Source organism: Cavia porcellus, unplaced genomic scaffold (genome assembly GCF_034190915.1).
Source record: "Cavia porcellus strain 051 isolate PalLab524CR breed Dunkin Hartley unplaced genomic scaffold, mCavPor4.1 scaffold_5, whole genome shotgun sequence".
NCBI lineage: Eukaryota > Metazoa > Chordata > Mammalia > Rodentia > Caviidae > Cavia > Cavia porcellus.
The window spans coordinates 96,674,743-96,700,167 of NW_026947488.1; the positions used below are offsets into that span (position 1 = coordinate 96,674,743).

Consider the following 25,425-nt stretch of genomic DNA (forward strand, 5'->3'; position numbering starts at 1 on the left):
TCTGGCTTTTCTCTCTCAGACACGTGGTGTAGGGGGCATACAGATAGCTTTGGTCTGGGGTGATGCCTAAGGGGCATTGCTGATGCACCAGCAGCCCACTGAAATTCATTTGCCCCACAGGTAAATGGCCTAGGGCGGGGAAGGTGACCTCAAGATAGAGCCCATTGGTTCCACCTCCCACTGCTGTAGCATCCTATCTAGGGCAAGATCCTTTCAGTTATAACCTTGGATCACATAGGGTATGGCCAAAGACAGTCCCTTTCTATTTTTAAAGTTCAGTAATGACTTAGAGATAGAAACGTGGTCAGTTAAAGACAAGATGAAAAGGTGTCTTTTTGGCTTGGAGCTCTAAGGGGTTACAAGTGGCTGTGGGGTTCAGGCTTGATTTGATAAAATTAAAATACATTTTCTCTTCTTATGAAAAAATAAGATTTACTGAATTACATGTTGATGTATTTAATTCAATGTAAATTTTAAATTAAATGACACAATTTTATTTCAATGAAAAGACATCCAATTTAATACTCAATGATAAAAATAAAGCTTAAACCTTAGATGAATTGAAATCAAGTTGAATTTAACTCATTGAGTATTGCCTGATTTTAATATTCTGTGATACTGCTAAAATACCATTCAAACTCACTCACTAGGTGTGTGATTGACCTGAAAGCTGTATGTTATTACATGTCAAAGTATAGAAAATATTTTATGTTTCATCAAATTGCAGATTTGGGTTTTATAGATTTATAGATTTGGGTTTTATTTGCTAGATGTTCCAACTATGAAATGCCTTTCTTTTTTTTTACCGCAGGGGAATTTTACATCCTCTGTTTAAGAAACTTGGAATTTCTGCATGAGTTTTTCTTTAGCTGTGACAATAAGTTTCCTGTAAGACAAGAGAAATGATAAATTATTTCTGCTATTGGAGTAATCAGTTTCTGAACAGGGGAGTGATTAACAGTACCAAAAACCCTATGCCATTCACCTCTGGAGCAAGAATTGAGGCCAATTAAATCATCGTCATGTGATGTTCTTTGGATGATAACTGCTGTAATAATGAGATGCAGGAAAAATAAAAGGTCCAGAGCCAAAAGGGTTAGAGTGTGGAAGGCAATAAGTACCATCGTTTTATTTATTTATTTAGGTACCAGGGATCAAACTCACAACCTCACACTTGCAATGCAGGTGCTCACACTGCTGAGCTAAATTCCCAGCCCTGCCGTCATTTTAGCCAGTCTTGCCAAATGGATTCAGAAGAGACCTGACATGGCTCCGGGCAGTGCACAGGCTGAACAACCCAACCAGGTTATGCATACATTTCCCTCTTATCATTTTTGACAGATGAGGATATTTTATGTGCTAATTGCTCTTTGGGAAGTATTTCTTAGCCACTTGCTTGTGTGTTTTCAGTTCTAGGTCAGGCTTACTAGTTTATCAGTTATTTAAAACAAAACTGTAGAGAATGTGGTATGGTCTAAGGCACTGTACTATCAAAAGGAATAATGAAGATACAGATTGAGAAAAACATTGGTTTGATTACTACAAGAGAGATCCATTCTTGTTCATTTGTGGGGGCAAACAGGACGCATTTATATCCCCCATGTAGTTCTGAATTTGATCATCTCTTGTTATTCCAGATTATATCAAAGTTAAAAAATAGGCACCCAAAAATTTATGAGTGCAGTCAAAATACTCCTAGAGAAAGTTATCCAAACCATGCAACGCCTCACCTTTAGCCCCACCTGCACTGATGTCTTTGAATAGCTGGGAATGCTCATCCACCTATAAAGAAGCCCTGCTGGGAGCCCGTGCATCTTTACCAGCCCTCTGTTGGTGAGAGAGTCTTGTTTCTCCAAGCTGAAAGCTGCAATCAAGAAGAAATGAAAGTCAAACTGAGAGGAAACAGGTTTACAGCCAATGGAAAACATCCTTGGAATATATCTGTCCTGATTGCTTTTCTCTCATTGCTGAGACAAAATACCCAACATCGAAAAGTAAGGAAGGAAAGGTTTATTTAGCTTACAGTTTGTGGAGGTTTCAGTCTGTAATCAGCTGGCTCAGAGCAAAAACAGCCAGATCAAAAGGGAGCAGAGCAAGTCTCTTTTCCTCTTGTATATTGTCCACAGCTACCCCCTCTCTCCAGGACGGATGTAGCACTTACAAAATCTCCTTGCCCTCCTCTTGCACTGGATGAAGATACTGACAAAGTAAGAATCCCTGCTGAGTCTCTTAGCTAAACTTCTAAACTCCTCAAGTTGATACTGTGTACCAGTCATAACATCTGAATACACTGACAGAATATTTGTTTTATTTTATTTTTGACTGACAAAATAATTGCACATGTTTTTGGCACATAATGTGATATTTCTCACCATTACATCGGGGAATGGTCAGGTCAGGGTAACTAGTCTACCCAGTGCCTTCAACATTCGAAATCTTTTCTTACAGTTACTTTTCAAATGTAGAAAAATTATTGTTTGTTGTATTTTCCCGCAGCACTGCCAGTGTCTTAACCTTCTAGAGCTGGCTGATGGTTTCCCGGGGAGAACAAACTCATTAAACCGACAAATTGGTTGTAAGATGTCTACAGAAAGAAGCAAGAATGGGATCCATAGAAACGCCTGTATTATGATCAACAGTGCTGTTTTGTTTCTTCCCTGAAGTTCCTGTTTATGTCTCCCAGCCTTCATATTGTCTTTTCAAGAACCAAGCCAGTTGGCCAAGGGCCACGGTGTAAATGCTCTTCTAGTGAAAATAAATACCTCACACATCTTCTCATGTTCTGCTTAAGCTCTGCTTTCCACTGAAATGTGCTATGGTGGTGGGTGTACAGAGAACGTTATTTAAGAAAAGAGGGTTTGCTCAGAAGTCTGTCCAAATCCTTACTGCAGTAGAGAATAATTATTGGTATCGTTAGGAACTTTTATTCTACTTCATTGAAAAAAAAACCTGTAATTATGCTTCGTTTCTGCAATCTCATGTCTCACCAATCACTTGCATAGACCTGAGGGATTTCTTCTGAACGTGAGATAGGCGAGGACAAATAAAGGTGGGTAGAATAGAGACAAGGAAATCATAATTTTAAAAGTGTACTTTTAAGAGAACCTTCATCTTCAGGACACAAGGAAACTTATACAAGTTTACAATGCCCATTTCATTTTCCTTGAAACACACACACACACACACACACACACACACACACACCTACCCTTACACTGGACTTTCTCCCTGCAAATCACACCTGATCTTCCATCCCCAGGAGAGCAACACAGCTAGTACATTGCACATACTTTTAACTTCCGATATGTACAGATGATTTACATTCTCTTGTAGCCCACCAGAAAGGTAACCTGACAAACACTAGGAATACACAGCCTAAATGTCTTCAAAAGACCCCAAAACCACATAAACCCCCAGTGCAAGACCAAGATGCACCTGTCTCTGGAGGGCCCACACGGGTTCTCTTTCAGTGTGTGCATCTTTAACACAACAGCCCTTTCCAAACCTCTCCCCGATGTCTTGCAGTTCTTTTCTGAGACATGAATCTGTGAAGCAGCAATCTATTGTGTATGGGGTAAGGTGGGGTCACCTCTCTTTTGGGGAGCCTTGTCGGACCCCATAGGGTGACAGGAGCATTTGTGAATCTGCACTGGCCTTTATCCCTAGTGCGTGACAGACAGATTATGTCACTTACACATTAAGATTGGCTACTGTATTAGAGCATTTGTTTCACATCATTACTTTTTCTTTGAGAATGAAGAGAAAGAAGATGGTCAAAAGGAGAAGCAGTGAGGAAGACACATGGCCTCTGGCTAGTCTTCCAGATTTCTCCGTTACTCTGTTCCAAACTTAATTAAGATAAATTAACAAATTTCATTATCAGCAAAACTGACATTTTCAGGTTCACTCTGCCAAGCAATTTGCTTATTTTACCCAACTACTTCTAAAAATGCTGTGATGTAGATATTATCTTACTGTCTTTATTTCGAGGGACATCAAACGGTAAAAACAAAATTCCTCAAGACCCGTGGGAGAGGAGTTGGGGTTCTCTCGGGTCAGTCACTCCAAAGACCACACTTTGCCTTCTTGGCTGTACACCCTCCATTCTGACCACACAGCCTCCATGGCCAGCTGCTGGGATGGGGGGAGACAGGAGATTGCCGAAAACATTGGTGTAGCAAATCCTTTTCTGCCTAATATAGATTTACTCAATACCTTTGGCTTAACTAGTAGAACCGGTAAGGCTAACATGTTTAGAAATATGCCTTTTTGTTAGGAAAAAAATCCAAGGAGACAGGGTACAAAACTTAAAAGTTCCTCTACTTTTTAAGTACACATTTAAAATTTAATAATTGCTTAAATCTTATTTAATTGACTCATTTTTTATTTGTATCTAAAGTATAACATTTTGAAGTACCATTTTTGTATTTTTCAAACTTTATATCAGTATTTTCGGTATTTTTAGTATCTATCCACTGCTGGGTTCATGTATTTTATAGATAATATTGCAGAAAGTTAACATTGCAAATGGAATTATTTGCTCTTGTTAGTTAACTCTGGAAAAGCACACATGGTAGCATATATTTGTCATAAATCCCTGGAGTTTTTGCGATGGTGGCTGGGCCATTATTTTCCTGTATTATGCAAAACACTGAATGCAGCAAACCAGAATTGTATCTCATCTAATATTTGCAAGAATGATTAACTAGAGTTCCTTGGGCACATAAGCAGCTGTTTCTTGAATTCTCCAGGTGAAAAAAACCTGCTAGTTTGGCAGCTTACAGGAAGGCATTAACTGTACACTCCCGTGTGGTTAGAGTAGCTGCAGCCCGTGGGCTGGGGACCCCTTCCAGTAGGCAGGGAGGGGTGCACTGCAGAGGAGATGAACCTAACCACCCCCAGAAAAAAGTAGGCAAGCCCAGTGCCTCCAAGAGGCAAAGAAAGTATCCCAAAATACTTATGTACTCATCTCTTGCTTTGTCTATTTGTTTCTCTATTTTGAATAATCAAGAGGTTTTAAATAATTCTCTTCTACCCTTTTAAAATAGTACTAGTGGTGGAGGGACAGAAGTGTCTGATGTGTTTAATAAAGTGCCCTCTGAGCAATCTCAAATTTATGCTTCTTTCCAAGTGTAAGGGAGCTCCAATCTTCCCAGCAAAAACCATTGCAAAGACCGGGGATTTAGCTCAGTGGCTTAAGCTCTTGCCTAGTAAGTAGTACAAGGTCGTGAGTTTGATATTTGGTACAAAAAAAATGCAAAGCACAGGTTAGCTATATGCAAGGTTGGTATTTACATCACGTTGTACATAATGTCCCCCCAAATTCAGCCTCCTATGTTTCCATAGCCATCTATATATTACACTTTCCATGTTAATTTTCTGTTTCTAAGAAATGTTAAGGCTTGCAAGGAAATTGATTTGCAAATTTTAAAAAATCACAGAATTCAGCATTGTTTTTAGGTGAATAGTTTACTGTGGCACTAAGGATTTCTAGAGCATTTATTGACAGTTTCTTTCACCATCTAGAAAGCTCTACCAAATTATTGCTTCTTTAGTCTTCCTGTAAATCAGTTCTTCTCACTCTGGATTTGTTTTTTCCATGTCCTGTGGTGCGAAGGGTCCTGGGTGACACCATTTAGTAGTTTTTCTGCCCTGCCCTGCCATAGTTAGCACATTAAAAGGGCAGCGAGTCTACACAGGGAAACTTCACCAGTGGATGAAATGCTGTTCCCAGCATTAATAATGTCATGGAGTCACCGCAGTTTGATCAGTGACCTTTGCATTCTTTGGAGAGAGAACCTTTATTGATTTCATTAACCAGATGAAATACCGGTTTGATGCCACTCTTACCATGGAACTTGCTATTGACGAGAAGTGTAAGCTGAGATTTCATTAGTATCAGGATTTACAGATACATGAGATAGATTCCTCCCTGTTTCTCTCACCCCCAAAGTAAATTAAAAAAAAAAAAAAAAAAACAGCAGTAAACACAGAGGAGAATCCAGGGATGTTTTCTCACTTGTGTTCTATTTCTTTTTTTAAAAATTTTATTTAAAAAGAAAAAGAGAAAAAACAAAGCGGTGTAAGGGTACAAGTAATACAGAACTACAAAAAAAAAAAAAAAAACAGTAAGAAATCACCAGTTAATAGATTACATATTATCATCTTAGAGATAGTTGCTCAAATAACAGTATCAAAGCATAAAAAGTGGACATTCAAACAGTGAGACTGCAAACAGTTGTGTTCAATGATCCAACCAAAAACATTAATATGGTCAGCTATTTAACACCCCTAAAAACACTTGCTGTTGTATCCTTTAGAGCTCTTTTTTTCCCCTCTCTTTTTTACAACAAAATTTACACATTTTGGGTTTTATTACTCCTTGGTTCTTATTACTTTTTTGGGGGGAGAGAGAATAAAGTCAAATATGGCAAAACAAAGCTGTCAGACAAAACCAAGGATAGACATAGCACATGATGTAAAACAGAGTACAAGGTTATCAACAATGGTTATCAACGATGTCTCTTGTTTCCTTAAAAAGAATTGTCTATCTCATTAGATATTATAAAGTTGAACAAAACAGTAGCATTCCTATAAACGAACAACAAAATCACAGAGAGGGAAATAAGAGAAACTACACTCTTCACATTAGCAAGCAAAAAAATGAAATATTTAGGAATTACTCTTGTGTTCTATTTCTATGAAAGAAAGTTCTTAGGATGAGGAAGCACATTGAGTGCTCACCAGGAGGGGACATTTCATATGATCGGTGCTGGTACAGCAAGCAGATCTTCTGCTCCGTTCATGGGTTGCCCCATTATTCAGCTCCTCATCAATGTTGTCCAGTGTAGAAATTTAGAAAGCTTGCACTCTACCTGTGTGCGTTTATGTTTCAATAATCCAGCACCCTAGTCCAGTGCCCTGAGAAAGACCTGTTAGAGAGAAGATCCAGAATGCTGGGATCCATGCAGCCAGCAGGGTGTAGAGAAGGGGCGATGGGAGATTACACACACTCAAAGGAAAACAGGGACCTGGTGGGATCTGACCGCTCTGGCAGAGAGGCGGTGGCAGCACAGCATCATCTGTGTCTTTATTTATGCACAAAGTGGGGAAGTGTAGGGTGGAATCTGAAGTGCAAGGGCTCAGTGTTTTGTGGAGAACACTGAAATGAACATTCATAGAGCTACCTGTGCTGTCCCTAAAGGAAGGACCACCAAGGCCGGGCACCTGCTGCGCTGGCCTTGCTCCAGTCCCAGCAGCGTTTTTATACGCTCATCTCTGTGCTCCTTGTTCTCACAGTTGGCCTTGCTCTGACCCTGAATGTGGGGCTGACGTTCGGCACGGTGGATCCAGGGGATCTTGGCTGCTGGTCCCTGTAACCCATCACCTTTGAGAGGTTTGTCTGCATCTGCTTCCCTTCAGCAGAGTGGAAATTCTGCTTAGCCTTTTAATGAATGGCTTGACATGGGTGGGGACCCTGTAATACATAAAGCCTATATTTAATTCTTAAAAGTTATTTTTTAAATAAAAGCCAATTCCCAAGTAGACTACCCTATGGATTCTAAAATAAAAGTTTAGTGAAAGGTGGTTACTGCTTGAAACTGTGGTTTTTAACAACTCAGGGAGCTGGACTGGAGAATAATGCCATTCGCAGTGTGTGAATTGGCTTGTGTAGTAAGTGTAAGTCTTTGTTATGATTGATTTGTAAGCTAAGCACTGCACATTAAGCGGATTCAGACTGAATAATTAATATTTAGCAAATAATCCCCAGGGGTAAAAAGGACAGAAAGTTACACTAGAGTGTATGTACACAACATTTTAGGGGAGGTCTGGAAGATTTCTGTAGCATAAAAGTGCTTATATATTCCTTTAGGTCTCCAAGAACAAAATAGTTTGCATAAAGAGTTGTAGGTATATGACTATTTATTTGTCAGCTTCTGGTATGTTAAAATAATGTAATTAATTAAAAATCCAGCTCACTTCTAGCTTCAGTGGGACAAAAGAAACAATAACTAGAGAGCAGTTGGGCTAGATATTAAGATTGAATGTGGGTGCTTGTCATGAAAACATGACAAGAATGAATAAACCTAAACTCTAATTCTAGGTTTCAATAATCAACTTTCAGATGAAAAGTGTTCTTTTCTAAGTCATTCATAGCTGCTTTAAAAAAAAACATGGAATATCATATCCTGTAAGTTCTTTGGTAATAAAGAACCAAGAGCATAGATTTATACTCAGTGGTGTAACGTTGGGGGTTTCTTTATAGGCATGGATGTATTTTGTTTCCACTGCCGTAAATTACTGTGTGGAAATACTAGAAGTGTTTACCCATTGCGCTTCACCTTTGAGTCAGAGCTCTCATACTTCACAACTCATTGTCAGCCTCCAGTGGTACCCGCAGGATAACAGCGAAATGGAAATACTCAAATACCCAGGGAGAAGAATCATCAAGAGGATGTCCCGTTTCCTCATCCTGAATATTATGACTTCTGTAGCGAAGAGGGAAGCAGAGAAGGGATATGGGCACTGACACTGAGAAAAGGGACACAAAAGACAAAGATAGAGGTAAAAATATCTGAAGATTTTGGAATTCTCTGTACTTCATCAAGGTCTGAGTAGCTGTTAGCTCACGAGAACTCCTTGCTCCTCGGCCTGCTCAGCGACACTAGATCCTCAGAACTGAGCTGTTTCTTAGTCAGTTGTGTCAGATTTTTGCTCCTCAGGATTGTAGCCGCTAGAGTAGCAAAATTCAGATTCTCAGATCTCTGCTCCAGTGCCATAGTCAGAGCCTGCATTTTAAGTAGATCTCCAGGTGTCTGCACATGTGAGACACCAGTGCGGCCTCTTATCTACCTGCAGAATGTGCCCTTGCTCCTTGAAGGTGGGAGACAGGGAACACCGTGCCCCATGGTTGGTGTGTGACACTCAGGGTGGGTCTCCAGGAGTGAGAGCACAGAGTGGAGAAAATGCAAAATGCTCTGTGTGACCAGTGCTGGAGCCTGAATCCCAAAGTCGTGCATCACGTGCGGTCCACCTGCTGTCTCAGCTTCTCAGAGTCAAACAAAAGCTTTCTCACTGTCATCCTGATGTCTAACAAAATGGAAACCGCACAGCTTTCTTCACTAGCTCAAGTCTTCAGGCAGTATTTTAATGTATTGGGTTTTGTTTTATTTCTGGTTTTTGTTTTGTTTTGTTCTTGTGTTCTAGTCTTGTTTGTTTGTAAACTGGGTGTTGAACCAGAGTTTTATTCACCTAGGCAAACACTATAGTGCTGAACTACATCCTCCACCCTTCCTATGTTTTTAATTCGTAGACAAGTTCTGAGATGCCGGGGCTGCACTCAAACTTATGATCTTTCTGCCTCAGCCTCTTAAGTAGCTAGTGCTTTGGTTTTTAATGGACTTAACTACTTCTTCAGATTGTGCTACTTCCAAATGGTTGTCTTATGAATCTATCCTTTTTATATGCAGAGTTTCTTATGGATGTGTCATGTGATCACACACACACACACACACACACACACACACACACACACTCCATACACATTCACATGTGAAGCGTCATCTCAAGGCTCCAGCGTTGCTTTTGGGATTCCCAAGGAAGGGAAGCAGGCCTGTTGTTCCAGTCACCAAAAGCGCTGGGCACTTGAACAGAGCTTGCTAGAAACAAGGACAAAACAACAACAAAAGTAAGCTCAGTACCTAGGCAGCGAGAAGAAGCTTATCTGTCCCTTGTCACGTGGATTGCCACAAAAGGACAGAAAACAGTGTTGTGGCCTCTCAGTAGCATATTTCAGTTAGAGCGGTAGCAGGTGTTTGTAGCTGATACTAACACATGTCAATCGTGATGGTCAAGAGAGACACAGGCTCTAACCAACTGTGACACTTTCAGTCTTAAACTCTGCTACCCATGTTTTGATCTGACCCTCTGACGTGTGAGCTGGGATATAGGGTGCACGTTTGTGTCTGTAAAACTGTGAGGCTTATATTATTAAATGTTGTTTATGACTTAGTTCTTGAAATAGCCATTAAAGAATAGTTTTGGCAATATTGATCAAGAGAGTAGCAATTTTAAATTTTTATATTTTATACTTATCTACTTCTGTCTGTTGTTCTATATTGAAAAGTCAAAGCAGTCTGAGGAGAAGCCTACTTCCTTTATCGGGCTGTGCTGTAGCCTAGGGCTGGTTCCCCTGTCCAGCTGTAGAGGCAGCTGGCTTTTTTGACTTTCTGAGACTTCTGTGTGTCCAGGAAGTTGCCAAAGATCACAGAGCAGGAGATGCCCTTTTTATCAAAAGCATTCTGTCTTTCAAATATGCATTCGGGCAGGGCAGGGAAGCACTTCTGGGAGAAACCTTTTTGCTTTCTGGTAGACCAGGAGAGCCTGATTCTCAGTGAGGCCAGCAAGCCCATGCATACCTAGTACTAACCACCCTGTCCCTTGGACTTCATAACTGATACCTTTTCCCTTGAGAAAATTCTAATAATCCTGTTGATATAGGGGAATAAAACTCCCGACTTACTATGTGATAGAATTTTCAGCTCAGAAGGGAACCATCTGATAGAATTTTCAGCGAGGCTAAAAAGATAAGTATGAAATAAAAGTGGCCTTTAAGAATGTGGAGAGAGACTCCATGACCCTCCTGGGTTTGGCATTCTCTCCACCGGACACATGGTGTGGGGGCATATATGTAGCTTAGGTTTGTGGTGGTGCCTAAGGGGCATTGCTGATGCACAGGTAGCCCATTGGTATTCATTTCTCGCCATGGGTAAATTGCCTAGGGGTGGGAAAGATGACCTCAAGATACAGCCCCTTGGTTCTGCCTCCCTCCCAGGCTCCCACCAGCTATAGTGTCCAATCTGGGGCAAAATCCTTTCACTATGTCTGTGAGCTCCTGTTCTCTAAAATGGAAGCATGAATTTTAGGAACAACAGAGGTGAAGAGTAGAATATTAAGGGAAAGTAAACTGGCTGAGAGAGACAGAAGGGGTCCTGAGCGGGTTGCCAGGGACTCTGTCTTTTCCAGGGACTTTTATAGAGTAAAACCATAGGTTCAAGGGGGGGGGGGGATGGGAGGGGAAGACTGTGAACTCACAAAGCAGATGAGCATAAGGTGGGACATAACTGTAGTCAACCAGTAAGATCAATAGTTTAGGTAAAATTGATTACATTAGGGACAAATGGGAAAGCAAGTCACATAGGAAGCCTGCATTTTGGAGCTGTGACCTTTCCCCTAGAGTGATGGGATAGTGACTCCAGGGTGACAAGAAACTATTTAGAATATCAGTCCTTAGGATGTAGATGCATTTGTTTGATCTTTTATCTTGAGGCCTGGCCCACAGCAGGAGACATCTGTCTCCCTACAGCTGCCAGGTGTTTGCACTGACTCCATTGAAGACCTAGCCCTATCTCACTGCCTATAATATTTCTAACTAACTCAGCTGCCTGTAACACTATTTTATACTAAAAGATGAAATGTCTCCATTTCCCATGGTCTCCATTCTTGTTAGCCTTAAAATCACTTTCATCATTAACATTGGCGGTGTTTGGTCAATAAGTGGATACTTTAATTTCTTTCTAACACAACAGCTCTCCTCTCGGTTTTCACCCATAAATAAACCTAAGCAAATGTAAAACACGTGGAACATAATTATCTGAAAGAATAGTCTAGTTTCACATCTGAACCAACCTTCAGGTAGTCTGACAAAACCCCTTATTGCAGAGAGGAGAAAATAGCCCTGGCAGGATGTCCTGCTTTGTCCCGGGTCACACAGCCTGCTGTGGACTGAACCAGGGCTGGAAGCCTGATTACTTTCTGCCATTCCCTGTCTGTGCCTGGGGGTGTTTGCCCTCTGGGCCTGGCCGGGCAGAAACATTGCTGTGGGAACCGTGCCCTTCCCCCAGAAAGTGAGGAAGGTTTGATTCAGTTGGTGCTTATTAATGCTGGTTCACTGATGATTAACACGTTGGAGGGATGAAGTCTGTGCTTATTTTTAGTAGTTGTTGGCCACCTACTTGCTTCCAATATCTTTATACCTTATAGTCAAGATGTTTATGCAAATCCATTATATATAGGCAAGAGCAGACCTTGTATATCCGTAATCCTGTGAGTCAGGATTTTCTAAAGAAACAGAATCACTAAGACATATAGATTTATGAAGAGGATTTCTCAGGAAGAATTGGTTCCATGCTTATGCAGCCTAAGAAATCCCATGATCTGCTATCTACCCTCAGGAGACTGGAAACCAGTGGTATGGTTCTGGTCCAAGCCCGAAGGCCAGAAGACAAGGCAAGTCCATAGCACAAGTCCTAGAAGCACCGATATCTGAACGCAGGGGAGGCCTGGACAGGAGAGCTCAGCAGAGTGGGGAGGTTACCGTCTTTAACACGACTTCTTCCTGGCCTCCGAGGCTTGAACCATGCCCACTGAGCTGGGAAGGCGCTCTATATCTCTGGTCTACCAATGCGAAGCTAATCTCTTCAAAAACACTGTCACAGAAACACTCAGAAGCAGTGTTTTGCCAGCTGTGAGAGCATCCCCAAGCCCAGCCATGTGGGCACGTAAAATTCACCATCTCCACCTGTCATCGGTGCCATTCATAAGAAGAAGCATCATGATTTTTTAAATAAAACAAACCTTGGGCTATTAATGTAATAATACAAACAGTTTAGTTGTTCTGGGCTTTGTGTTTGAATTTTGAACACGCCGTTCTAATTATATAAGAATACTTGAATTTTGCTGTGATCCCTCAACTAGAGGAGCTAATATTTTGAATCTCTGACCTCATTCTGGTCCTGTCACCCCCTGAAGGTCAGCACCAATGCCTACATAGATGTTTGCCCACTTTGCCATAGGAGTCCTGGTTTCCTCTGTCATCCCACTGTAGCTAACAGTAGGGCCTCCTGCTCTCAGAGCCCACGACTGATGGTAGAGGGTGAGGTTATCCCACTTGCTGCCAGTGCAAAATGTGCTGGAGGAGGAACTGTGCTGCTCCAGCTGTAAGGCAAACCTCAACATTTTCTGCCGTTTGTGCCCCTTTCTGTTTCCCATGTCTTAGTGTTTCATCTCTTGCTTTCCTAGATTCACTGAAACTGAAATAGCCTTCAAACTCCATGCAGCTGGAAACTCAGTATCTGATTTGATTGAACTAGGCTATCTGCCAGGTCCACTTTCCTTCTGGTCTCCATTGGCCATCCTAGCAGAGTGTGGGAGTAAATCTTCCAGGCCTAAAAATAATTAGATTACCGAGAGAAATCTGAGGAAAGATCTGTGCTTTGCAGGGTGGCTTGACATGGCATCCCATAGAAACTGTGCAGATTACCGTTGTCTGTGTGCTGAACTCAAATTCAAGCGTGCTAGTGCCTAGGAGACTGAACAGCTCTGCTCATGGACTCTCTGAAAATTTTGCCAAATGAAATTCCGAACAATACTTTCAAGTCTTGTCACCCAGCGTCCAAGCTTTTAGAAGTGTCCAAAAATATGATAGGCAATTTTGCTGTAAAGATAAGGGTAATTTACTGTAAAGAAGGGAATCAAGCTGGTTAGTGAATTTCCCTTTCAATAAGTGTGCCTCATCAATAAGTTTCTTCATCTGTAAGAGAGAGAATTTATGAAAAATGGTTTACCTACTAGTAATGCCATCCAGGTCTGACACTGGACTCATTCATTCATTCATGTATAGACATTTTGGAAGCAAGTTCACCTTTCCCATTTCTTTCAACTTACAGTATCTCTGTCTCTGTTTCTATCTCTCTGTCTCTGTGTCTGCCTCTCTTTCCCTCCCTCCTGCTTAATTTTTCATCATGCCTTGGTTGGAAGGAGAAACCAGAGCCTTAAACCATCTCTCCCTGAATTGTTTCTCCACCTTAAGATCCTTCGGAAGCTACCCACCGCTTTCAGGGTAAAAACCAAACTCCTGAGCGTGTCTTTCTGCCCATATTCCCTGCTGTGTATTTTATCTTTTAGCCTTGTCTCTTGTTCCACATTCTAGCTCTGCGAAACTACTTAAAGTGATCTAAGTGTGTCCTGTGCTTCCGCTGGAATGTTAATGCACTCTTCCTTCTGTATCCAAATTACATTTTGGTTTCATCTCCATCTTTGGTTGCTTACAGTCTTAATTACATGCCATTTTGAGGCTTCCCTGGAGCCCCATGACTATATGACCATGTCGCCAGTAATCTGTAAGCTTTTCCAATCTCCAGTAGGTAAGATTTGGAGGTCCAATTTCACTTCTTTCTTTTTTCTTTTTTTTTCTCTCTCTCTCTTTTTTTCTTTGCACCCATTAGGTGCATTATATGGGCTAAATAAAATATAAACTTTATTACATTTAAGGAAAGAATTTTTATTCTGGATAACGAAATATTATCCACCATGATATAACAAGGAATAATTACATAAAGTTCATAACCTAGCACAAGTTTTTGTGCTTTTGTAAACCCTAAGAGACAATCACTGAATCCATGTAGCTTTGATTTATTAACCAAATGAATGGCATTCGTATACTTAGATTGATGGATACTCGAAAATGTTTTAATGACTTTAAGCAGTTATTTTCTTCTCAGTTGCACTAGACAAGACTCAAGCGGGGAGAAGTCTTCTCCCTCGGATGTCAGGAAGAGGGGCCTCTGTGCTGCTTGGGGGAAAACTGTTTTCCTCCCAGCAAAACTCACCTCCTCCCCGCCTGGCCATCACTCAGCCACCTTTCTGATCTGACAGCACCCAGAGTGCTTTGAAGATACCCCATTATGCCACAGTGTGCAGGGGCCCCAGGACACAGAGAGCTGACTCACTGAAACAGGTAATTAGGAAGCAGTAGGACGTGGGGCAGGAGAGGAAATCTAATTTACAGCTCACTGGAGAGCTCTGCTCCAGTGTGGAGTAAAGCTGAGGCAGGAGATGACGTGATCTGTGAGTACATCTCTCCCAAGTTATCTGGTCCCCCCTTCCCATTTAGAAAGCATGTGCTGAGAGAGCAGGGATGTAGCTCTTGTTCCCCAAGAGTTGGGAGGTGAAGGCAGCATCTTGAAAGCACCCGGACAGGATAGAATTTGCTCTAGGACATCTGCTGTTTCAATAAGAGAAAGACCTGTGGACCACAGGCAGTGGAGGAGATGTCAGAAGCTCATAAAAGCTCCTAGCAAGTGTAAGCACATGTCTGTTAGGTGCCCGCTGTGTGTCTGGGGGGCAGATGATCCAGCCTTTGTGTTAATAAAATTCGAGCGCTTAGCAGTCTCTTGTAGATAGGACTGCTCCAAGCCCATCTGGGGCCCTGTCTTCCTCTAGAATATCTGTTGGCTGCTGAGCCCCCAGGAAGACGCACAATGTCAGTTGTAGAAATAGGTAAGTTATTCTTCTGTGATTAAAGGGAGGTAACAGGTATTGTTGACTGAACAGGAAAAATAATTAATTTGTTAAAGAAATACTTATCAAAAGCTTGTTTTATACCAGCTCCTATTCTAGAAAGGAGACTAGTGTGGCTTTAAAAACCTACATTGTATGTTCCTGATCATGTGTATTTTGGTGTGTATGAATATATTTGGTATCTGAATGTATTTCAGAGCAGAAAGTGAGCATACCTCAATCAACTCCTCAAATGAGTAAGCACAGAAAATAATTTCAGAGAGCCGTCATGCTAGGAAGGAAAAGTTGAGGTGGGGATGGGCTGGAAGATGTGTGTGGGCAGGAGCTGTTGCCCTGCATGGTCAGTAATTCTTTTCTTTAAGGAGGTAGCACTGGGCATGATGGGAAGGAGATATTTGTGTGAAATTATGATCCAGGAGCACGCTGGATACATGAAGCAGCAGATTTGGAGCTGCATCAGAAAACTGAATAGGTTTAAGTCACACAGGACCTTGGAGGCCGTGGGTAGCTGTGTGGATTTACATTAGGGCAACACGACACCCCCAGAAGGAAGGATAGGAAACCCTTGGCTGGTGCGAGGCACAAGAGCGATGGGAAGGATGAAAATAGCTGGTGGTGGGAGGGGGAGGGTAAATGGGGCTGCTGCCAGAAGGGCCTCAGGGACGGCAAAGCCGGTGTGTGCCTGGATGGTTTAAGGGTGGTGGTGCTTGCGAAGGGAACTGTCACATGTGTTACTTTGGAACTGCTCAGTGCGCCCACGCGTGGCACCTTCTCCTAAGCACAGGAGATCGGATGCCATCCAGGAGCTGTCCGTGCAGTCACTGCCTCTCATTGCTGTTGCTGAAGAGCCCTCATGGCTTCCTCCGTGCATGTCTTCTTCTAGTGTTACTGTACCCCTGAAAGCTGAGAGGCCAGCAGCTAGGCAGTCCTGGCCGTTTGCCTCTATTAATATAGCCTGCCCTGAAGTTCACCTCGGCCGGCCGGGAGCCCCTCACCATCCCTGAGATGCCATGATACCACGTGTCCCTCCGAATGATTCCAGAATTGTGAAATACAGAGCATTCCCAAAATAGGACAACCAGGGACCTAAATATAGAGGCACAAGAAACTTTTAAAAATGGTTGTGAGACCTCACACTATTTTGGATTGTGCTGAATTCACGTACTGGCAGCCTGTGATCCTCTTCCAGTGGTTAGGGGTGAACCATCCTGTGAATTACACAGTAAGGCTGACAGCCAGTTTCCTGTTGCTGGCAGTGGTCACCAAAACTGCTGGTTCACGACTCGCCTGTCCTATTTTGAGGACTTCGGTTCTTGAACTGTGTCTAATCTATTTATCGTCTGTGTGGTAAAAGTGCCTGCCTGAAGTGTGACTTCTCCTCACACCTCACCCCCTTCCCTGGAGTCACCTTGACGCCCTATGCTGGCTTCTTGCTGGGCTGGCAGCCTGTGTGCTTCTCAATATTTTACTAGTTTTCTTTCTGCTGCTTCTAACAGACCAAAGGTAAAATGGTCAGCCTCCGAAGCAAGGCTTACAGAATAAAGAGGTGGGGTGTTAGTGATTACGAGGGATGTGCATGTCAGACTCACGGTAATTAATGTGTGGTCAGCGCCCTGGGCCAACCCACATCAGAGTTTTTAGGGTTCACCTTGCGTAAAGCTCAGTTGGGCGCAGTTAACTGACCGTCAGAGCAGAAGAGCACCCCTGCCGTGGTTTCTAAGAGCATAAAGTTTGATTTCCCTGAGATCTCTTTGTCAACATTTGTGTTTTGGATCTCAGTGGCTTATTTTTTAGGACTGGACAATTCACCATTTCTATTTATTCCTCATCATTTCGGAAAATACATACTTGTTATTTTATTCTATCCTGCATGGGAAGGATGAAATAGGTTTTCTAAATGTTCTAAGCACATCTTTTAATTAGTGGATGAGTACATTTCAGAAAGAGAAAAAAATATTATTGTAAAAGGTATCACTCCTTCAGTTAGAGGAAACTGATTTCTTTGCATTTGAGAATGCTATATAAAAGACACCAAATAAAAAGATGTTGTTTCTCTGTTTTATGTAATGAAATAGTTAATCAGTAGTAATTAAAACAGGGTCTGCAGATATTACTCATTGCCTAGCACGCGTATGGCCCTGGATTTGATCCCCATCAATACTAATACTGATAATAATAATTCCGTGAGAACTTGGATGAGGGGAGAAGAGAGGTAGCCTAAAGATGGCAGGTACTGCAGAGGAGTCTGATGACCTCAGTCAGTAACAACATTCTATGTCATAAACGTGAGAGAAGATCCATACCATCAACAAGAATAAAATGGCGGAGGGGATAAGAGAGGAGGGAAAAGAAGGGAGGGAAGAGGAAGGGTGTTAACGAAAAGAACCAGGCTTGTTGTGTTCATTTACCCACTCACAAGATGATTGTAAACTCCATGTACTGCCATCGTGTTAGTAAAAAGGTATGATAAATAAGAAGAAAAGTTGATTTTTGCATGTGGTAAAAGCTGAAAGTTGGAATTTGTGGTAAGATTTTAGTCAGGAGCCACATTACGGTGTGTGGACATGGGGCACCATCACAGTTCATCTGACACCTGCGCCGTCATGTTCATGCCCACGTGCTCCTCTGTAGAGACCGCTGTAGAGACACTGGCTGGCCACATCCCTAGGCAATGGTGATTCCCACATCCTAACTCAGAAATATTCAGAGGAAAAGAGAATGTCCTAAGCATGCCAGAGAGTAGCCCTGACAGGGAAGCTCTAGGCTGAGGGAGACAGTCCCCACGTGCTAACTGTATCACCAGCCTGTCCACCACGTCCTTTGGCTAGCTGTGTGTACGGTGGAGAGAGAAACGGTTTCCTTTCGGGTCCCAGAGTGTGGTGGAGGACCGCTGGCTTGGGAGTGTGACCTACTCACTGTGGCCCTCAGGAGCTGCACAAATGACCCCACATGGACTGTATCTCCCAGGAGAGCATTAGGTTAGATCATGTTTAAGGTCCTGATGAAATTTTATGGTTTTTATTTCGTCTTTGTGTTTGTCTGGATTTTTTTTTCTAGATGCTCAAATACTACATTATTTAAGGTATATTTCATCATAGGTTTTTTTTTTTCACTTCTGTTTCTTTCTTCAATTTTTTTGGATGGGAAGATCCTGACTAAGTCTGAAGAGGAGGAGGAGGAAGAAAATTAGCTACAGGAAGAGTTTATATTCCCATCTACAGGACTTAAATATAGCTACCACTGCTTTGAAAGGAATGGTTTATATCCAAACAGTTTTTTCCAGACGGACTCTGCACTTTTTTTGCCAACTTTAAACTGAAGGCAGTAGACAGTTAAGCGGGAGTCGGCACGGGAAACAGCTGTGCGTAGACACGAGCAGTTACTTATAAGGTACTGTTTTTCACTCATTGAAATCTTCAGGGTTCATCTGTTTCGGGGAGCAGTTGTCCGCAGCCACTTGACCCTCCCACCTCACCTCTGTTCAGAAGGAAAACACTTTCAAATACTTGGGTTATTTGGATGTATTATTTTGTAACTGTTGACAATTGAATCAATTAGAATTGTTTCATTTTGTTTTCAGGAAGCAAAGGGTTGTTGTTTGATCCTGAATCTTAGTGTAGCTTTGGTTTTTATTGTCCTATCGTTGGCGTGTGTGTGTGTGTGTGTGTGTGTGTGTGTGTGTGTGTGTGTGTGTTTGTGTGTTGGTGTTTGCCTTGTTTGTCTTGGCTAGCAGGGCTACATTTTGACATTAGAGAGGTACAGAAGTATGTAACTGGGGTGTGGGGATTCATCTTCAAACTGAAGAACCCAGTCAGAACAGACCGGATCGGGGGAGAGGACCTCAGAGGACCTCAGAGGACCAGTGTCTGTACTTTCTCTGATTCCATCCAAGTGCAGTAACCTCTTCAGGACTCGGTAGGTCTGATGTGGGAAAAGTACTTTCTTGAATCGCCCTTTTTCTTCCAGTTTGCTTCTATATTTATATAGCAATATTAACCCTTGCTTCTCTTCACTTTCACTTGCTTTTTGTTTTAAATTCTAGTAGCTTGCTCTCTTGTTTAAAGTTTATATTAGTTTAAGCTCATCTACCTTAAATGTCACCTGGGTGACATTTGCAAGCTGAGGTCAAGTCCCTGAGCTGAGTGATGACAGCCTTCCAGCACAGAAGCAGGGAGAGAGTCCAAAGTGGCCATCAGATAGAAGGAAGAACCCTGGAGACCCCCAGTTTTTGAGTGTCACTCTTCTCCCAGGAACCTTGCTACCTAATCTGTAATAGCTGCCGCTGGTCCACAAACCAGCACTAGAGCTAATTAGGGGCTTCTGAGAAATGACTCGTACAAGTTTCCCACTGAAAACTACAGAAGTTCTTTTTGTTTTGTTTTGTTTGTTTTTGAAGAGCTTAGTCTTGTCTTGATAATTAGCTTTTTTGAGATTGCTCTCTCTGGAAGGGATTAAATACAATTCCATGTTTGGGGAATTACTCAGCACTGTCATAGTGGATCTTCTGTGACGCAGAGGTGTGTCTGGTCCATCCTGTGGTATGCGAAGCTGTCATTTCTTACAGCAAAGGGTCAGAGAATCACTATGCCATGTGAATTATGAGGCTATTTTTACAGGGCACCCCCCCCCACTATGTCCATTGCCCATTTCAAAGAGGAGTGGGCTCTTTACTTCCTGGTGTAGACAGTTTGCATACTTTCATAACTTTCCTCTTCCTCAACCATCTTTTTGCAACTATTATTTGCTATCATGATCACGAAAACCAGGAAACAAAAGTCTTGTAAGAGTAAGGAGGGAGCTCCATCTGTTCACACACTCTGGTAGTCCCAGTGCTCAGTGAGGCTGAGGCAAGAGGATCACAAATTCAAGTCCAGCTTGGGCAATTGAGTAACTCGGAGAGATTCTGTCTTAAAATATAATTTTTTTTTTAAATGGCTAGGGTTGCAGCTCAGTGCAAAAGTCCTGGGTTCAGTCCCCTAAAAAACAAACCAGAAAAAAAATGTTCTAGATGGAATAAGAGACAATAGGTTTATATGAGATCCGAGAGACACCCTTTGAGGAAAGGCCAGAGACGTGAGGACATCTATTTTGGTGTTCAGGAGTTGCTGGGTCTGCGCCCAGGCTCTTGGCTGTGCTGTGTACTAGAGGTTGCCATGGAAGTGGCGCTGGACTCTGGAACGCATTAGTGCATCTGTCATAGAAAGTGTGACTCGTTCTCCTTGCTGTAAAATCACTGGTGGCAGGTGGAGGAGGCAGTAACTCCCCAGGGCGGGGGTCACACCTGATGCTGGTCAGGGACCGAGCTTCTCACGTCACTTCTATTGGTGCGCACGCTGCTCGGGAGCAGAGCTGGGGAACAACATCAAGGTGTTGTGAGGAAATGGAGAAAGCAGAAGGAAACCCTTCCAGTCCTACTGCAGTCCTACTACATGGTGACCACGGTCTAAGAGAAAATGAATAGGGCAAGACTTGGTTTCTCCAAGACATTAGATCTCTTCAACTGAACTGTAATTTACTTTCATGGTATTTTAAGCCAAAAAATACTGTAAAGCAATTTCATAAACTACAGGTGTTGAATCAATACCACCATATACCACAATACGTGTTTTATCTTCAAATAGGTTTATGCTGTGCTTATTAGAGTAAAAAAGAAATCACTGAAATCTCCGTGACCGTGATAATTACAGTAATTACTTTTATTAATCTCACTCTTCACATGTGAAAAACTGTATTGGGAGTGATACATGAAACTATAAACTGGATCCAAGGCAATTTTAACTTTATTTAGACTCCTTTGCTAATTGCTTGAACATACCACAATATCGCGAACTATGACACTTACTGTGTTGCAGGGCTTTTTCCTTTTTTAATTTAAGTTTTACATATCTGCTGTAGAAATTTTTCTGGAGTGCTGAGGCATCTTGTGGTATATATGACAGACTCTGGAGTTTGAGATTGTGAATTAGGGACTCGCTTTGGTGCAACAGTGAACCTAGGGTCTGCCTATATTTGGAATCTTTTTCCAATAAATTATTGAGAATTTTTGCATGCTTTTGCACCCTCCTTTCAGTTATATTGTCTGACTTCTTTTAAAACAAAATGTTATTTCTATTGAAGCATAGCCCTTTTAAATTGAAAATCACTATTTTCTGTCAGTACAATCAAGTTTTGTTCACTCGACTGAGTCTTTCATTTTTATCCAAATTTAATTTTCACATTCATACCAAACCAGGAAATCTGTCACATCAAAAATGTGTCTTTTACAATGAGACTTTAATGCCACAAAACCTGAACTTCAAATTCCTGAAAAGTCAAATACACACTTCGGGAGACTTTAATTTAGAAAGATACTTCTTTTAAGCTGGAAAAGGAAAAAAAACCACTCAAATAAATTAAAGCATGTTCACATTCACTTGGAAGCACCCTGCTCAGCACAGCCATATAAAAATTCCCCCAAAGCCTCAGAACCCAGCATAAACCTGGACTCAGTGAGAAGATTTATGCTTTCCAGGGAGCTGTCAGGTCGTAGCTAGCAGAGAGGAGCACCGGAGGTTTCTGAAGCTGATACTCAGTGAAAGGCCATTGCTTTGTTGTCATACAGATTCATGCTTAGTTAATTTTCAGTTACAGTCTCATGGAGAAAAACGATGCCAAGATTGATTCAAACCTGCCTTCTCTATTGGCCTCCTCATGTACTAAATTGGTGCTGCTGCACAACTGAAGAGATAATGTGGTCAAAGATCTTGCAGTGGTGCACCTAGGTGTTGCATGAATGCAAGTTTTAAACCTTAAACTAAAAGGGCATTAACAAATAAAATGATGCTGAAATGCCTATGTTTTATTTTGCATCTTATAGGAATGAGTCACCTTAGGGTTGGGTTATGCTAAAACATGAACATTTCACTCAGCCATGTCATTTAATAAATCGTGCAATTGCTGTGAGCAAACTAATTTGGAACTGCAAAATGCTGTGAAGAAAAAACATCAGGTGTCCATAGGTGACCCTTTGCATTCGAAGAGTAGAGCTGGACGATAGGAAGCTGTGAAGTTTTTCTCTATGATTTCTTTGTTTATTTTGCTGTAGATATGGGAAGTTTTTCTGTACAATTTAGAACACTTTGGAGAAAATAGGACAGCATTCAGTTGTGTACTATTGTATTCCATATCTCTACATAAAACAAAGTGTTCTCACTCTTGAAACCTAGAGTTCCGACAGGTTCTGCTGGAAATGAAAGCAGAAGCCCTCTTTTACATGGGAATTTTGCTCACTTGACTATCTGAAAGGCGTAATGATTTAGAGATGAACTCTTCATTCTGTTACAGAGTCAGGTCACTAAGTTCAGAAATGTTCCTCATGCAGGACCTAGAATTCGAAGCCTGCCTTCTGATTTCTATATTTAGCTGAAAGAAGCAGTGACTGGGCAGGGGTTCATTCGGAGCAGGAAGGCAGAGCAGCTTCCTCCTGTCTGAGTAAGAGGCCTGCCATGTCCCCTGTGCTCTGAAAATCCCCAGGGCGCAGAACGCTTCTGAGGCTGGAGGGAGGTCAAGATTCCAGGCCAGCATGCTGGTTACACAAGGAGTGACAAACAGTGAACGGCCATGGGAACGTTTTAAAGTAGCTGTCATTGTGTTAATGAATCTCTGCTGAAGCATTTCCTGGGCCGCTGGTGTTTATGGAACTTTAAAATAAAATGTTTACAAAGACATAACACGGGCTCGCTTTACCAGTCAAGATCTTCTGCTCGCACCTTTGCTGTTCTTCTGTGCACAAGTAATGGCCGCCCAGACCTCTGCTGCAATAAACAACAGGCAGCCCCTCAGCTCCCTCGGCTGTGTCCCCGCATCCCAGTGCCAGGATCAGTTTCTGGGTTCTGTCCATGCATCTTCGCCTCCCCTGACCCCAACCCTTCAGCTTGATCTTCATTTCTAGCACAAAGCTGAAGTCACCTCCCAGAGCTGCTCATGGTAGCAGAATCACCGGTTCAGGCCAGCAGCACTTCCTCCATAGCCTCATCAGCTCTTCTTTCTGCCACGCATGGCATCTGAGACCATGTTCCTCCAGAGACTGCACTGTCTTCTGATGCCAGGTGTCTGGCTCTGACACCGGCCCTCCTTCTCTCTCATGCTCCTCCCAACACCCAGACTGAGGATTCATCCCCCGCCTTTGCACTGAGCTGTATCACCCCCCGACTCTACTCCACCAGCCCCCCTTTTTAGACGGATCTCGCTGAGTCGCTCACGGTGGTCTCAAATGCGAGCTCTCCCTGTCTCAGCGTACGTATGGCAGCAGTAGGATTCTAGGCCATCGCCACTCGCTCAGCTTCAGGCTTTTTTCTTCCTTCCCTCCTTTTACGGGTCTTCAGTCTTCTTACCGTTCCCTTGATTTGAGTGTCAGTCTTTGTTTTATTCCCCCGCTTAGTCATTCTAACTCTGAAAACAGCATTTAGTCCAGTGGGAGGATGCAAAGCCCAAGCTGGATGTCTGGTCAGCAGAGGCTCCTCTGAGGGCCGTGCAGGTCATAAAGGTGAGGGGAGGTGGCCATGTACTTTCTCTATCAAGACCTCTATCATGGCAGGGACAGGGCTGTGGTTTGCCGCCCCCTGGGGTTGCCCACAACACCCCGGGCCGCCCTCCTGCTTCACACTGTCTCAGGAATTTTAGAGCGTCCTCTTCCATGACTTCCCTTACGCAAAGCAGCCTGCCTTCATGTGTCTCCTCCCTCTCTGCCTCAAGAAGCAGGAGCCAATTATTATAAAACTTTAAAAGTGTGTTTTAGCATGTTTTCTTTCTGAATCCCAAGGCTGCCATCTTGCTCGGAGAGTAATTAGGTCTTGTTAGCTTCTGTCCCCCACTTTGCTCTCCCCAGTGGTTTCTCACTATAACCCAGCCATCACAAGTCTGGAAATTTAGAGATCAACAGTGGAAGAAAGAGAAATCAATCATTCCTTCCGAATTTCAGTGAGGCGCTTTAGCTGCGCTGGAACTGCGGCTGAGTTGAGCATCAGGATTCGGCCCAGTGTGGGTCACTGCCTGTGGCATCCTGTGGGAGTTGCCTGTCTTTCTGAATCAGGTTCCTCTCATACAAGGCACAGCTCAGGACTCTCGAGTGCAAAGCTCGAGTGCAAAGTCCAGTTCTGTGTGTACCGGCCATCTGTTTGTTCATCGTTAGCTTCAAAGAATACATTTTATTTTGATATAAAGACACCTGCCATCCCCCCCCCTTTTTTTAATGAAAGAAAAGCAAGAAAAGTCAAACTGAGTCTTCCCTTTAACAGCTACAAACTCATGATGAAAGGAGACACTTTTCTTTCTTCGCAATGCTTCCACGTGAGTTTCTTTCCTTGCTGCGACTTTGTGTCCCAAGCAGGCCAGGGAGTGGGCGGGCTGCTTTCCCTGCAGATGACACCCTCCACCCCCAGGAGCCTCAGGTCCCATGTCATGGCCTAGTCAACATTGGCAGCGGCAACTACAAGTCTTCATGAATCCGGAATATCACCTGACTAAAACTTTATTCTGGAGTCACTGGTTAATTTGATTTTTCTGGAACGACATTGGTCTTTGGCTGCAGTGGATGAATGGCCGTACTCCTTGCATTCGGTGTGGGTCTCCTGGAGGCCATAGCTGGCGCCTTCCATCACACTTCTCCCAGCAGGGCTTCACTGACAGCTGTCAGGGCACTCAGCCCTCTCCCAGCATCAGAGTTCAGGGCGTGGCTCCCCTCCTCCATCAGCTCTTCAGTGACTCACAGATGCATGCGGGATGATCATACACTTCGGAAGGTGGGCGGGATCTTTGGAGATGATGGGAGTGATGGGGGAGGGGATGGAACAAAAAGGACCAGGTGTGTCCTGTGCATGGATGGAGTCCCCCAGGAGACCTGGAAACACATCCTGGGAACTGTAGCAGCAAAAACCAAAAGAGAAAAATAAAAGTCCTGAAATGAAGCCGCAGCTTGCTTCAGTGGACCAAAAATGGCCAAAGGAGGTTAAATGACTAAGTTATGTGAAAGTCTAAATTTGAGGACCAGTACTGACCTCACTTTGCTTTTATGAATGGCTACATATC

At 42.8% G+C, this 25,425-nt stretch overlaps 1 protein-coding gene across 4 annotated transcripts in view; it reads left to right on the top strand.

Annotated features, from left to right (window-relative positions):
* Arhgap24 (Rho GTPase activating protein 24) overlaps positions 1-25,425 on the top strand; it is a 705,487-nt gene that overhangs the window by 512,269 nt on the left and 167,793 nt on the right. The window contains exon 1 of one of the 4 annotated variants that reach the window (XM_013151977.3): positions 18,509-18,750. The exons of the other annotated variants lie outside the window; for them this stretch is intronic. The gene's annotated coding sequence lies outside the window, so the exon portion shown is untranslated. Of the gene's footprint in view, positions 1-18,508; positions 18,751-25,425 lie in introns of those variants that run through there. 4 annotated transcript variants of the gene reach the window in all.